Source organism: Rattus rattus, chromosome 2 (genome assembly GCF_011064425.1).
Source record: "Rattus rattus isolate New Zealand chromosome 2, Rrattus_CSIRO_v1, whole genome shotgun sequence".
NCBI lineage: Eukaryota > Metazoa > Chordata > Mammalia > Rodentia > Muridae > Rattus > Rattus rattus.
The window spans coordinates 194,989,705-195,001,949 of record NC_046155.1 but is presented as its reverse complement, the minus strand read 5'-3'; positions in this window follow the sequence as shown (position 1 = coordinate 195,001,949).

Sequence of the window (12,245 nt, the reverse complement as noted above, 5' to 3'; positions counted from 1 at the left end):
AAAATTCCTCAGAGGAAAAAACAAGATGCCTTCTTGCTCTTACAAAAAACATTTTTGTAAAGCACCAAATATAAAATATAATTTCAAAAATGTGGAATTTATTTGATGTGTTACTATTTCCAATGTGTGTGTGTGTGTGTGTGTGTGTGTGTGTGTGTGTGTGTGTGTGTGTTATATGTTTCATTTCCGGTACTTAAAAAAGCATATTCTCTTTTATGCAGAGCTTAAATAGAGCAGGAATCCCTTGTATGGATGGGGAAATGAAAACATATAAAGCCTTTCCTAAGTCATTCACTAAATTGCCTTCATACAGATCCAGTTTCCAAGTTGAACCTCACTGCCTCTTCTCCAAAGCGTGATTCCTTCCTTTTAATTCAAAATAGAGTCTTTTCTTATACAATACATCCTGACCACCATTTCCCCTACCTCCGCTTCTCCCTCCTTTCCTCTACATCCTCCTCCCTTGGATCCACTCTCTCTCCCTCCAGCTCCCATCAGAAAAGAGTAGGTAGGCCTCCAGAGAAAACAACCAAATATGACAAAACAAGATACAACCAGACAAGACAAAAGCCCTTACGGCAAAGCTGGGCAAGACAACCCAACAGGAGAAAAAGAGTCCCAAGAGCAGGCAAAAAGACTCAGGAGAGACATCTGCTTCTACAGTTAGCAGCCCCACTTACATGCAGACTCTCTGCTGTGGACCTATGCCGCCCTATGCTTGCTGCGTCAGTCTCTGTGAGCCCCCGTGAGCCTGGCTTAGTTGATTCAGTGGTTCAAGTTCTCCTGGTGCCCTAAATCCCCTCAGACTCATACAATTGTTCCACCTCCTCTTCCAAGGGATTGCCCAAACTCTAAAGGGAGGAAGCCAATGGAAACTTCCAATTTAGACTCTTTGTGCATAGTGTCTTTGGGTCTCTGAGTCTGCTCCCACCTGCTGCCAGTATAGCAAAATAGCCTTAAAAATCATTTCATCAATTCTATGTTTTTATTGGACCAGTTGTGTTGGGTTCCACCCTAGGTCTCTGGTCTATTCATCCTCTACTTCCTGGCCATCCAAGCAGTGTCTGGCATGGGCTTCTTCTCGTGCAGGAGTCCTCAAGTTAAATCAGTGATTGGTCTCTCCCACAAGTTCTGAGTTGCTATCGCCCCAGCATATCTTACAGTCAGAACAGATTATTGGTCAAAGGTTTTGTGGCTGGGTTGGTGTCCACGTTTCTCTTTCAGTTGCCTGTAGAGTACCTTCCATCGTCAAAGAGCCTACAATGTAGGGAGTGAACAGCCCCACGCAGACACCAGCTTGACTTTACCAGGTTCACAGAGTTGTGTGGGTGTTGTCCTTGACAGTGGGGCCCCGCTGTCAGATTTTATAGAACCACCTTCTGTCATAGGCTCAGCCTGAGTTACTTAGGGATGTCCATGAGACCCCTTTGGCCAACAACTCAACCAAATGGAACCCAGTCCCACCAGTGGGAGCTTTGCCTGGCTATAAGAAATGGCAAGTTGAGACCCTATGTCCTCCATTACTAGGAGTGCTCCTAGGGCCACCCTTATAGATTCCAGGAAATGTTCACTGCATTAAGTTTCCACACCACCCCCAAATGCATGCCTGATTCCAGTCCTCTCTCTCTCCCTGCACTCCCATCTCCCTTCTCATCCAATCCCTCCCACTCCTATCTCTACCTGCCTGCTGTTCACCTGCAAAATCTATTTCTTCTTCCAAGGGTGACCCATGCATCCCCCTCCTGCCCCTCCTCTTTACCTAACCACTTTACGGATTGTAGTTTATCATTTACTTAATCCACTGATATCCTAATATCTGCTTATAAGTGAATTCATATAATATTTGTCTTTCTGGGTCTGGGTTACCTCACTCAGGAATATTTTCTCTAGTTTCATCCATTTGATTGCAAATTTCATGATGTCATTTAAAAAAAACAACTGTAAATGTATCACATTCTGTTTATCTGCTCTTCAGTTGAGGAACATCTGTGTTCTTTCTAGTTTCTGCCTATTATGAATAAGGCTGCAGTGAACATAGTTGAGCAAGTTTCCTTGTGGTAGAATAGAGTGCCCTTTAGGTATGTGCCCAAGTATGTGTGTGTATATACATATATATCATATGCATATATATTATATGCATATACATACATATACACATATATGTACAGGTACATGTACACATACACACATAAATATAGACATAGACACACACATATCTGGTTTCTATAGTAGCTATATAAGTTCATATTCTCATCATCAATGAAGGAGTGTATCACTTGTTCCACATCCTTGTCAGCATGAGCTGTCACTTGTGTTGTTGATCTTAGCCATTCTGACAGGTGTAAGGTGGAATCTCAAAGTAGTTCGGGTTTGTATTTCCATGATGGCTAAGGATGTTGGACATTTCTTTAAGTGTTTATCATCCATTTGACATCCTTTGTTGAGAATTCTCTGTTTAGGTATGTACCCCATTTTTAATTGCATTTTTTGCTTTTTGATATCTAGTTTTTTGAGTTCTTTTTTTTTTTACCCTTACTTTCTTTTTTTTTTTTTTATAAAGATTTATTTTATTCATATGAGCACACTGTAGCTGTCTTCAGATACACCAGAAGAGGGCATCAGATCCCATTACAGATGGTTGTGAGCCACCATGTGGTTGCTGGGAATTGAACTCAGGACCTCTGGAAGAGTAGTCAGTGCTCTTAACCCCTGAGCTATCTCTCCAGCCCTTTTGAGTTCTTTATATATTTTGGTATTAGTCATCTATTGGATATGGAGTTCATAAAAATCTTTTCCAATTCTGTAGGCTGCCACTTTGTCCTATTGATGGTATCCTTTGCCTTACAGATGCTTTTCAGTTTTATGAGGTCCCATTTATTAATTGTTGATCTTAGTCCCTTACTTATGTTCTATTCAGAAAGTCATCTGTGTGCCAATGCATTCAAGGCTGTTCCCTACTTTCTGTTCTATCAGGTGCAGTGTGTGTGGTTTTACTTTGAGGTCTCTGATCCATTTGGATTTGAGTTTTGTCCAGGGGGATAGAGGTGAATCTACTTGCTTTCTTCCACATGGAAACATCAAGTTAGACCAGCACCATTTGTTGAAGATGTTTTCTTTTTTCCATTGTATATTTTTGGCTTCATCAAAAACCATGTGCCCATCGTTATGTGGATTTATGTTGGGGACTTAAGTTTGATTCCATTGATCAACGTGTCTGTTTTTAAGCCAGTACTGTGTAGTTTTTATTATCGTAATTCTGAGTGCAGCTTGAAATCAAGGGCGGTGTTACCTCCAGCACTTCCTTTATTGTTCAAGATCTTTTTAACTATCTTGGTGTTTTGTTTTTCCATATCAAATTGAGAACTATCCTTTTAAGGTCTGTAAAGAATTGTGTTGGAATTTTGATAGGGATTGCATTGAATCTGTGGATGACTTTTGGTAGGATGTCCATTTTTTACTATGTTAATTCTACTGATCTATGAGCATGGGAAATCTTTCCATAGTCTTATGTCTTCCTCGATTTCTATCTCCAAAGACTTGAAGTTTTTATTACACAAGTCTTTCACTTGGCCAGATTTACCTCAAGATATTTTATATTATTTGAAGGTATTGCGAAGGGTGTTGTTTCCGTTATTTCTTTTTCAGGCCATTTGTTGTTCGCATGTAGGAGGGCTACTGATTTAGTTGTTTCCAGCCACTTTGCTGAAAGCGTTTATCAGCTGGGAGAGTTCCCTGGTGGAATTTTTAGGTTTACTTATGTATACTAGTATATCATCTGCAAGCAATGATACTTTGACTTTTCCTTCCTACTTTTGAAGGATATCTCCTTGATCTCCTACATTTATCTTATTGCTCTATCTAAAACTTCAAGAACAATATTAAATAGATATGGAGACGGTGGACAGCCTTGTCTTGTTTCTGAGTTTATTGGAATTGCTTTGAGTTTCTCCTCATTTAATTGGATGTTGGCTATAGGCTTTCTGTAAATTGCCTTTATTAGGTTGAGGTATGTCCCTTGTGTCACTAATATCTCTGGGACTTTTATCATAAAGAGGCGTTGGACTTTGCATTTTGTATAGTAGCCTAAGCCGGCATCTCTTGGAGTCTGCAGCACATCCGTCCTGGCCCTTCTGGCTTTTACAGTCTCCACTGTGAAAGCAGGTTAATTCTAACAGGTCTGCCTTTATGTGTTACTTGTGCTTTTTTCCATTGAAACTTTTAATAATTTTTCTTTGTTTTATATGTTTAGTGTTTTGATTAATATGCTGAGGGGACTTCCTTTTCCTGTCCAATCTATTTGGTGTTCTGTAAACTTCTTGTACCTTTGTAGACATTTTCTTCTTTAGAAACAATTTCGTCTATAATTCTGTCAGAATTATTTTCTGGTCTGGGATTCTTTTCCTTCTTCTAGTCCTATTATTCTTAGATTTGATTTTTTCCGTAGTTGTTGGGATCCAGGAATCACCTTATAAGCCACATAAACACCTATCTCACTCAGACAAGGATAGTTTATTGAGCTTATGACCCAGGACTGATTGGCCAGGTCCACGGTCCAGATTCTGGAACTGAACCATGACCAACAGTTAAGATCCTACAGGGTTTTAAGCTCCAAATCCATAAACATCTGTGCCAAGTTATCTCACTAATCAGGATTTAGGGATAGGGGATTTCCTTAGGAACAACATGTCTTTGTTATACATTTAGCCTGTGTTTCCATTGGTTGGGGTATTCAACTGTGGCAAGGGACTTACCTTGTCTAATATTCATGTCTTAACTGGTTGAGCAGGATGTCAGTTGCCTGCATACACATCCCTTTCAGCCAAGTAGGATGTCAATTCCCAGGGAGGTCTTGGGAACTTAAACTTTATTTGACCCTTATTAAAAATGGAAGTCTTATTTTAAATAGTTTTTTATGTCTCTTATGTTGGGGTCCATCCAAGTGTAGCATGTACCATAAAAACTTTTACATATGTGCAGGAAGTGTTGTTGGGTGACTGGTTCAGGTCTAGGCTTATTGTGGGTAACTATAGTAAACAATTCCACTGACTTTTATCATGGGTGGTTTCCGAGGGCACGGAACAAAACAGAATATGTATTGAACCTTGGCATTCCTAGTAACAGCGGAAACACATGAGAAAGTTTCCCTATAATGGCAGGCTAGTTAAGTAACAGTTTCCTAGGCCTTAGCATTTTACCTTGATATTCTACCTAGTCCCAAAAAACAGTGCTCCAGATTTCATGGAGATCTTGTGTCAGGAATAATTTTTAACATTTTATTTGACACTTTTAGATTTAACATTTCTTTTACGGTATATTTAATGCCTAAGGTTCTCTCTTACATCTCTTGTATTCTGTTGGTGGAGTTTGACTCTGTGGTTCCTGTTTGAATTCCTAATTTTTTTTCATTTCCAGAATTCCCTGTTTGTCTTTTCTCTAGTGCTTCTATTTTCTCCTTCAGGTATTGGGCAGTCTTATTCATTTCCTTCAAATTTTTTTGTGTGTTTTCTTGGCTTTTTAAAAGGACTTTATTCATTTCCTCTTTCAGGACCTTTGATATAATATCTTCATATCAAAGTGTAATTCTTCTTTCTTCCTATCTTTCTTTCTGTCCCTACCTCCACACACAGCACTTTCTATCGGTTACTACATACATGTCCCTTTCAGCCAAGTAGGATGTGAATAATTTGTTCTTTTGGATACACCACTCCACAGTAAGTTCTTTGAAGATGGTGAAACTATTCACTCAAATTGGTTAAATTAGAATTCACACACACACACACACACACACACACACACACACACACACACACACACAGACACACACACACTATAATGGTATGAATATAGAAGTACCAATGCTGTTGTATTAAGGGTTGGCTTTGCCAGTGTCCTTCATATACGCCATCCATTATTACAGAGAATACAAAAAATGGACAGATATTAACTTTTAAAAAGACATCTAAAAATTGAAGATATCTGTGTGTTTAGCACATTTCAGTCTAGGATACTTTGTTCTACAGACTGAAACAATATGGTATCCGTGAGCCGAATGTCCCCAGCTCTGCCTGCATCTGTTTTGATCCAGGGATTTACACTTAGGCTGTCAGCCTGCATCACAATTCATTGCTGTTTCAGACCGGAAGGTTCAGGCCCTGTGGTGACGGCCGAGAGGAAGATTGTACTCTTGGGTTCTCGGGAGCTTGAGGCTGCGGCCTGTGATCCTGCATGATCTACTGTCTTCCTCCCCGCAGTTAGACACACACAGGCTAGAAGTCCGTCACTTAGGATAAAGCTAGGATTTAACCGGTAAGTGTGTCACTTGACTGCACAGCAAGCGTCTCTCCATCCTTCTCAGTACCTGAACATAAGCACTTTAGATAAATCTGTGGAAACCAAGTTAATTTACTAACTAGGTAGAGTTCCAAAGCTGTGGTCACCATCGTGCCTTTTCTGTCAAGGTGCTACCTCCAAGGCTGCTCCCTAGGCCCACAAAAGTACCCAGTGCATCCATGCACACCGACTCCTCATGGGGATTCTGTCCATTTAATTTAAGTGTATTTCCTGTATGTCCACATACATTTTGTTGCTACTTTCTTTTCTTTCACTATTATATCTTTCCCTTGGTAAAAATGCACTTTTAAAAAAAATATTTGAGATAGGTTCTTTCTTTTTTTTTTTTTAACTTAAGAAAAAGAAGTCCTTTTATTTAAGAGTTTGGGATCAGGAACTTGAAACATTTCGTATTTTCTCCTACCTCTGGCAATAAAGTTAAGCTTGAAGTGAGGGGACAGTAACCTATAGCATATCCATTTATCACTGTATGGTCCTGAGCGGCCTACTTTAAACTTTTAAGCATATACATTTTTAAAAGATTTCCCTATAAATAGCTAATGGGGGACAATCCTAATGTATGAGAGCCCCGAGTCATCTGTCTCACTCTTGGCGACTGTCATGAGCTTCGGAACAGAATTTGTCATCCGTGGTTCAGCTCAAGGGGCCTTTCCTCTCAAACTGCAAATGCCTGTAGCTCTCTGCTCATGCCAGCACGATGCAGGTGACTCAAATAACTCATATTTGCAAGACACAATTCTTTCATTGTAACAGAAATAAAAAAATCAACTAGGATAATTAAGCCAGTAGGCGTTGAGGGATGTTTTGAGAACCGAGGATGTATGATATAGGGTTACGTCCTTCCATCTTGCATCTGCACTGATGGACATGGTGAAATCTGATTTAGGTCCTAGAGGGTGGCTAAGCAGTGCCTCTCTTTGAGATTTATAAGATGTGGGTGATTGCATGGTCCCGTCAAAGATCAATGTTGTCATGCAATTCCCTTGGCTCTTGTGGATGGGGAGACTGGGGTCCCATGTTTTACAGGATGCCGATGGTCTGTTTGGGCACCTCATGGGCTACTGTTCTTTCTTGGCCTTGTGTCTCTTTTGCATCTTGACTCTCCCTTAGGCCCGCAGGAGAAACATAGGTCCATTTTCTTGATTCTCCTTCCACACTAGAGCACCATTACTGCACATCAGGGCACTCAACCAGAGTGCGATTTTCAGTATTGAGAGGGCCTGGCAGAATACCAACAATAGAGTATAAGATGCATAGCACATAATCCTAACCTTTTACTAATCAATCTTTCCCCTTCAGGTTTGTCTTTATATACACTTCAGAAGAGCTAATTAGTGAATATGTTAAATATGGCAATATTTATAGTAGAAAATATTCTTAGCATGATATCGATTATCCTGCTCACAGAGAAACTCTTTCTCCACACTCCTCTAAAATGTATTTATAAACAAGCTTTTGTATCTCTCATAGGCCTTTTTATTCTGAAATAAATGGTATCACATTATACTCAATTTTAAAATTTATTCTTTAGATGGTATTATCCTATCCAGTCCTCACTGGCCTGGAACTCACTCATTATGTAGATCAGGCTGGCCTGAATCTCAGAGATAGGTCTGTCTGTCCCTGCTTCCCAGAAGCAGAGTAAGGTGTGCGCCCATGCCTGGCTCTACTTCACACTTAATGTGACAGACATTTCAAGGCAAGTTTATGTTGGCAGCATAAAGCAGGTGTATGTTTTTTGTTTTTGTTTTTTTTTTTGGAGCTGGGGACCAAACCCAGGGCCTTGCGCTTGCTAGGCAAGTGCTCTACCACTGAGCCAAATCCCCAACCCCAGGTGTATGTTTTTGAAGAGTCACATACCATTCTCACATCCAAGGTGTCCATAATTCATTAAGCTGTCAGTCTAGGACAGATGCTCAATGTTTCTAGTAAGGTTCAGATAAGGTCAGTGTGTCTTCATGTCTTCATTGGAGGCTTATTTTTGACTTAATAAACGCAATGATTAATTGTAATAATTTGATTGGTTTCAGAAATACCTAAGCAATTAATGATGCAGGCTGTGGGGGCATCACTGAGGGCAGTTCTAGGGGATTTTAACTTAGGAAGGAAAAACCCACCCTTAATGTGGGAACCAGCATCCCCTGGGGTGGGATTCTGGGTGAATCAAAAGGTAGAAAAGAGGGAACCAGGGAGTCCTCTGAGTGACTGTGATCCTGGCTCTCTTGTGCCTGATCTGTCTGGGTGAGCTCTAGCCTCATGCCACTGACACCAGGAATTCTGTCACTTCCTCTCCTAAAGGCAACCAAGAAATTCTTAAGTTCTTAAGCCCCCCCCCCCGAGAGCAACAAGAAAAGCAACTAATGCGAGTACTAGTATCTAAGCACTGAATTTCACTGTGTTAAGATTCCTCTATTTTAGAATCATTTTCTCTCCCACTGCTGTCAAATCCTTCTTAAAGTATTGGCGTATCACTGAATAATTAGGGGGAATAACGCTTTACCATTTGTATTTTCTTGTGTGCACAAATCAGAATTCTCCAAAGGAGGAGAACTGGTAGAATACACGCGCGCGCGCGTGCGAGCGTGCGCGCACACACACACACACACACACACACACACACACACACACACACACACGTTAAAGGGGGATTTTTTTTTTTTTAGATTGGCTTACGAGATATGGTTCAGATAAGACAAGACTTCCTCATACTGAAGTGGACAAAATCTAGTCCATGAACCTGGATGCCTCGGCTGTTCAGTTTTGAATTTGCGAATTTGGAGGGATTGCTGGACAGATGCTGCTCTTCAGCCTGTGTCTGAGCCCTGGAGTATTTGGTTTTACTATTGCTGAAGGAATCCAGCAGCAGCCGGGTAGGTGAACTTGCCAGGAAGACTGAGGGCAAGCAGGCAAGAAGCAAAGCATCCTCCAGTCATGTCTTGTCTTTTTATTTGTCTACAACCAGAAAGTTCCATGTCCATGTGGGGTAGGTTCTTCTTTAGATAATATGATTAAAAACTGTATCACCGGAGAAACCCAGCAGCTTGGGGTTTTCTTCATTCTGGGTGTAGTCAAGTAAGCGACCAAGATTAGCTGTCACACTCTCAAAGCCCAGCACGCCCCACAGTGCACTCGCTCAGGTTTTATATCCTAGGATCCAAGTTTTCTGCCTTACAGATATGCCCATTTATTGTTAGCCCTTAAAACTAATGTTTTATTTCGATATAATTATACATCTACACATTCAATTGTCGGAATTAATACTATGAGTTGGCTTCTTGAAAAATTTGAGTGCAGCATTCCCACTGGGATAACGAAATAGACAAGAGATGACGGCACAGTACCCCCACCTAAGGGCCTCTCACACTCGCAGCACCTCCCCACCCCTTCTCTTGTTCCTAATTTTGGAAGAACACTGATCTGTTTCTCATTGTTTCTGTGGTGCTGTTTTCTGTGTTTGTTATAGGAGGATACTTGGACACAGCTCTGTTTTCTTTAATCTTCGAACTTCCTAGAGATCCACTCACGTTGCTCTATGAGTCAGTAGCTTGCCATTACTGGACAGTGTTGAACGATTTGGGCATACCACGAGATACTGAGCTCTTCGCCCACTGAAGAATGCATGGGCTAGGTACTGTTAAAAAATTCATGTGCCGTGGCCACTGGGTCGGCTGAGACAGCAAAAGCTCTTGCTACTAAGCCTGACAACCTGAGTTTGATCCCAGGGTCCCATACGTTAGAAGGGGAGAGCGATCTGCTTCAAACTTCCCTTGGCCTTCATCTCACAGTATTTAAATAAAAACACAGAAAAAAAATTAAAACCATGTACAGAGTTTCAAGTGAGAAATTCTGCAGTATTCTCTGAACACAGTTAGGGGATCATAGCACAGTGCATCATTGAATCCTGATAATCTTCCCCTATGTATTATTCTAAATCTTATATATGTTTTGCAGTGAAGCCTGCGGTTAATTTGGAGGTGACTGTTATATAAAATGTGCGTTACAGTTTTCTATAGATAGCCAGTTGCTCTAAAGCTGTTGGTTGAAAAGGTTAGCTTTTCTCCGTTCAGTTTGCTCTGCACCTTCGTCACAAAGCAGTGGAACCTATTTGATATTTCTGAGTCATCCCTTATTTCTGAACTACTGAGAAATTTTTAGAACTCATGAATGAATTCTGGGTTTTGTGAAATACTCTGTATAATTAATATCATAATTTCTTTAGTCTGCTACTATATTGAATTGCATCTACAGATTTTTTTTATACTGAACTGTATTACACATTTGAAATAAATTCTGAATGGGTATTGCACATTATTTTTAGCATACATTCTTTTGTTGGAATTTTTTGAGAAATTTTGAATCTGGAGCCTTGAAAGTTAATGCTTTACAAATTTTTATTTTTAGACTTCTTTTGCCTTGGGTAGCAAGATAACAATCTTATTTGGGAAATGTTTTTCCTCTAATATTTTCTAGAAAAGGTAATATAAAATTAATGTTTGGAAGAATTCTCTAGTGAAGCAATCTGGTTCTCAATAATTCCTTTGCAGTTACAAGTCACATCTCTTCAGTGGTCACGTGACTCTATTATCCACTTCATTTGATTGGCTGCTCCTTTATGGCTTTTGAGAAATTGCTCCATTTCTTTGGAGTTGTTGAGTTCCTAGGTATGGCAGTTTTGCAGTGTTTCCAATCTGCTCTTTTGATAACTATGGGCTCTGTACTGCCTTCTCCTTCCTCATTGATGGTTTGCACACTTATTCTCTCAACTGTGTTTCATTGATTAATTTGAATAAAACACTTCATTTTGTTGGTTATTTTTATTCGCTTTTCTATGTTATGGCTTTATTGCTTTGGCAGTATTTGAGTGTGCTTGTTTGCTTGCTTTCGTTTCTTGAAGTAAAAAAAAAACAAAACAAAAACCCAATCCATATTGAGCTGAGCCCTTCACTCTTTCCTAAAGTGAGGATTTAGTGCTATAAAGTTCCTAACAGCACTGGGTTAGCTGCAGCCCACGTATTTTGATAAGCTACATTTTCATTTTTATTTAGTTCTCCTTTTTTTTTTTAACATTTTTCATCCTGAGCTCTCCTCTTTGATCCGTAATTTATTTTATAATGTGGTATTTAATTTCCACCAGTTTGGCTATAGTTCTGTCACCCTCTAGTTATTTACATATATTTTGATTCCACTGTGATTGGAGAACAGTCTTTGCATATAAAGGTTTTATTCTCTAGTTCAGGGTGCGGCCCATGCTGGTAAGTGCTCCATCAGCATATGAGAAGCAATGTTTTCTCCCAGGTAGGGTATTCTCAATAGGGTGATAGAGTAGTGTTACTCGAGAATCCCACAGCTGGATAGGAATACCACCTTTGCTGTGTAGAACCTCTGTCACTCACTGAGAGTGGGGATGTTACTGGGTCAACCATGACTATGGATTTTTAAGTTCTTCTGTTTCCATCAAGGATTTAAGCATTTCACCATTCAGTGGGTACCTATTTGGGATTGGTGTGCATTTATACTTTGATGACCTTACAATGTCTTTCTCTGTCTCTGCATTTTAGTTTGCTATCAAGTCTGCTCCATATGACTTTTATAGACTACTGCTTTTTAAAAACAACGCTTCTGAGGTTTATCTTTTTGAATTTGAAGTGACTTTCTTATAAAAGCCATGTAGTTTAGTCAAATTTTTATTTTTGTCACTTTCCCAATTTTACTCCTTCTAATTGTATTTAAACCATTTACCGTTAAACTAATTTTTGACATTTGATTCTTCTTTCCTGTCTGCTTCTGTTCTAACATTCCTCTCTTATTGCTTCCCTGTAAGTTGAACACATTCATTGATATATTTCTTGTACTTGGCGTAGGTGTGTGTATTGTTTGTGTATGTGTGTGCATGC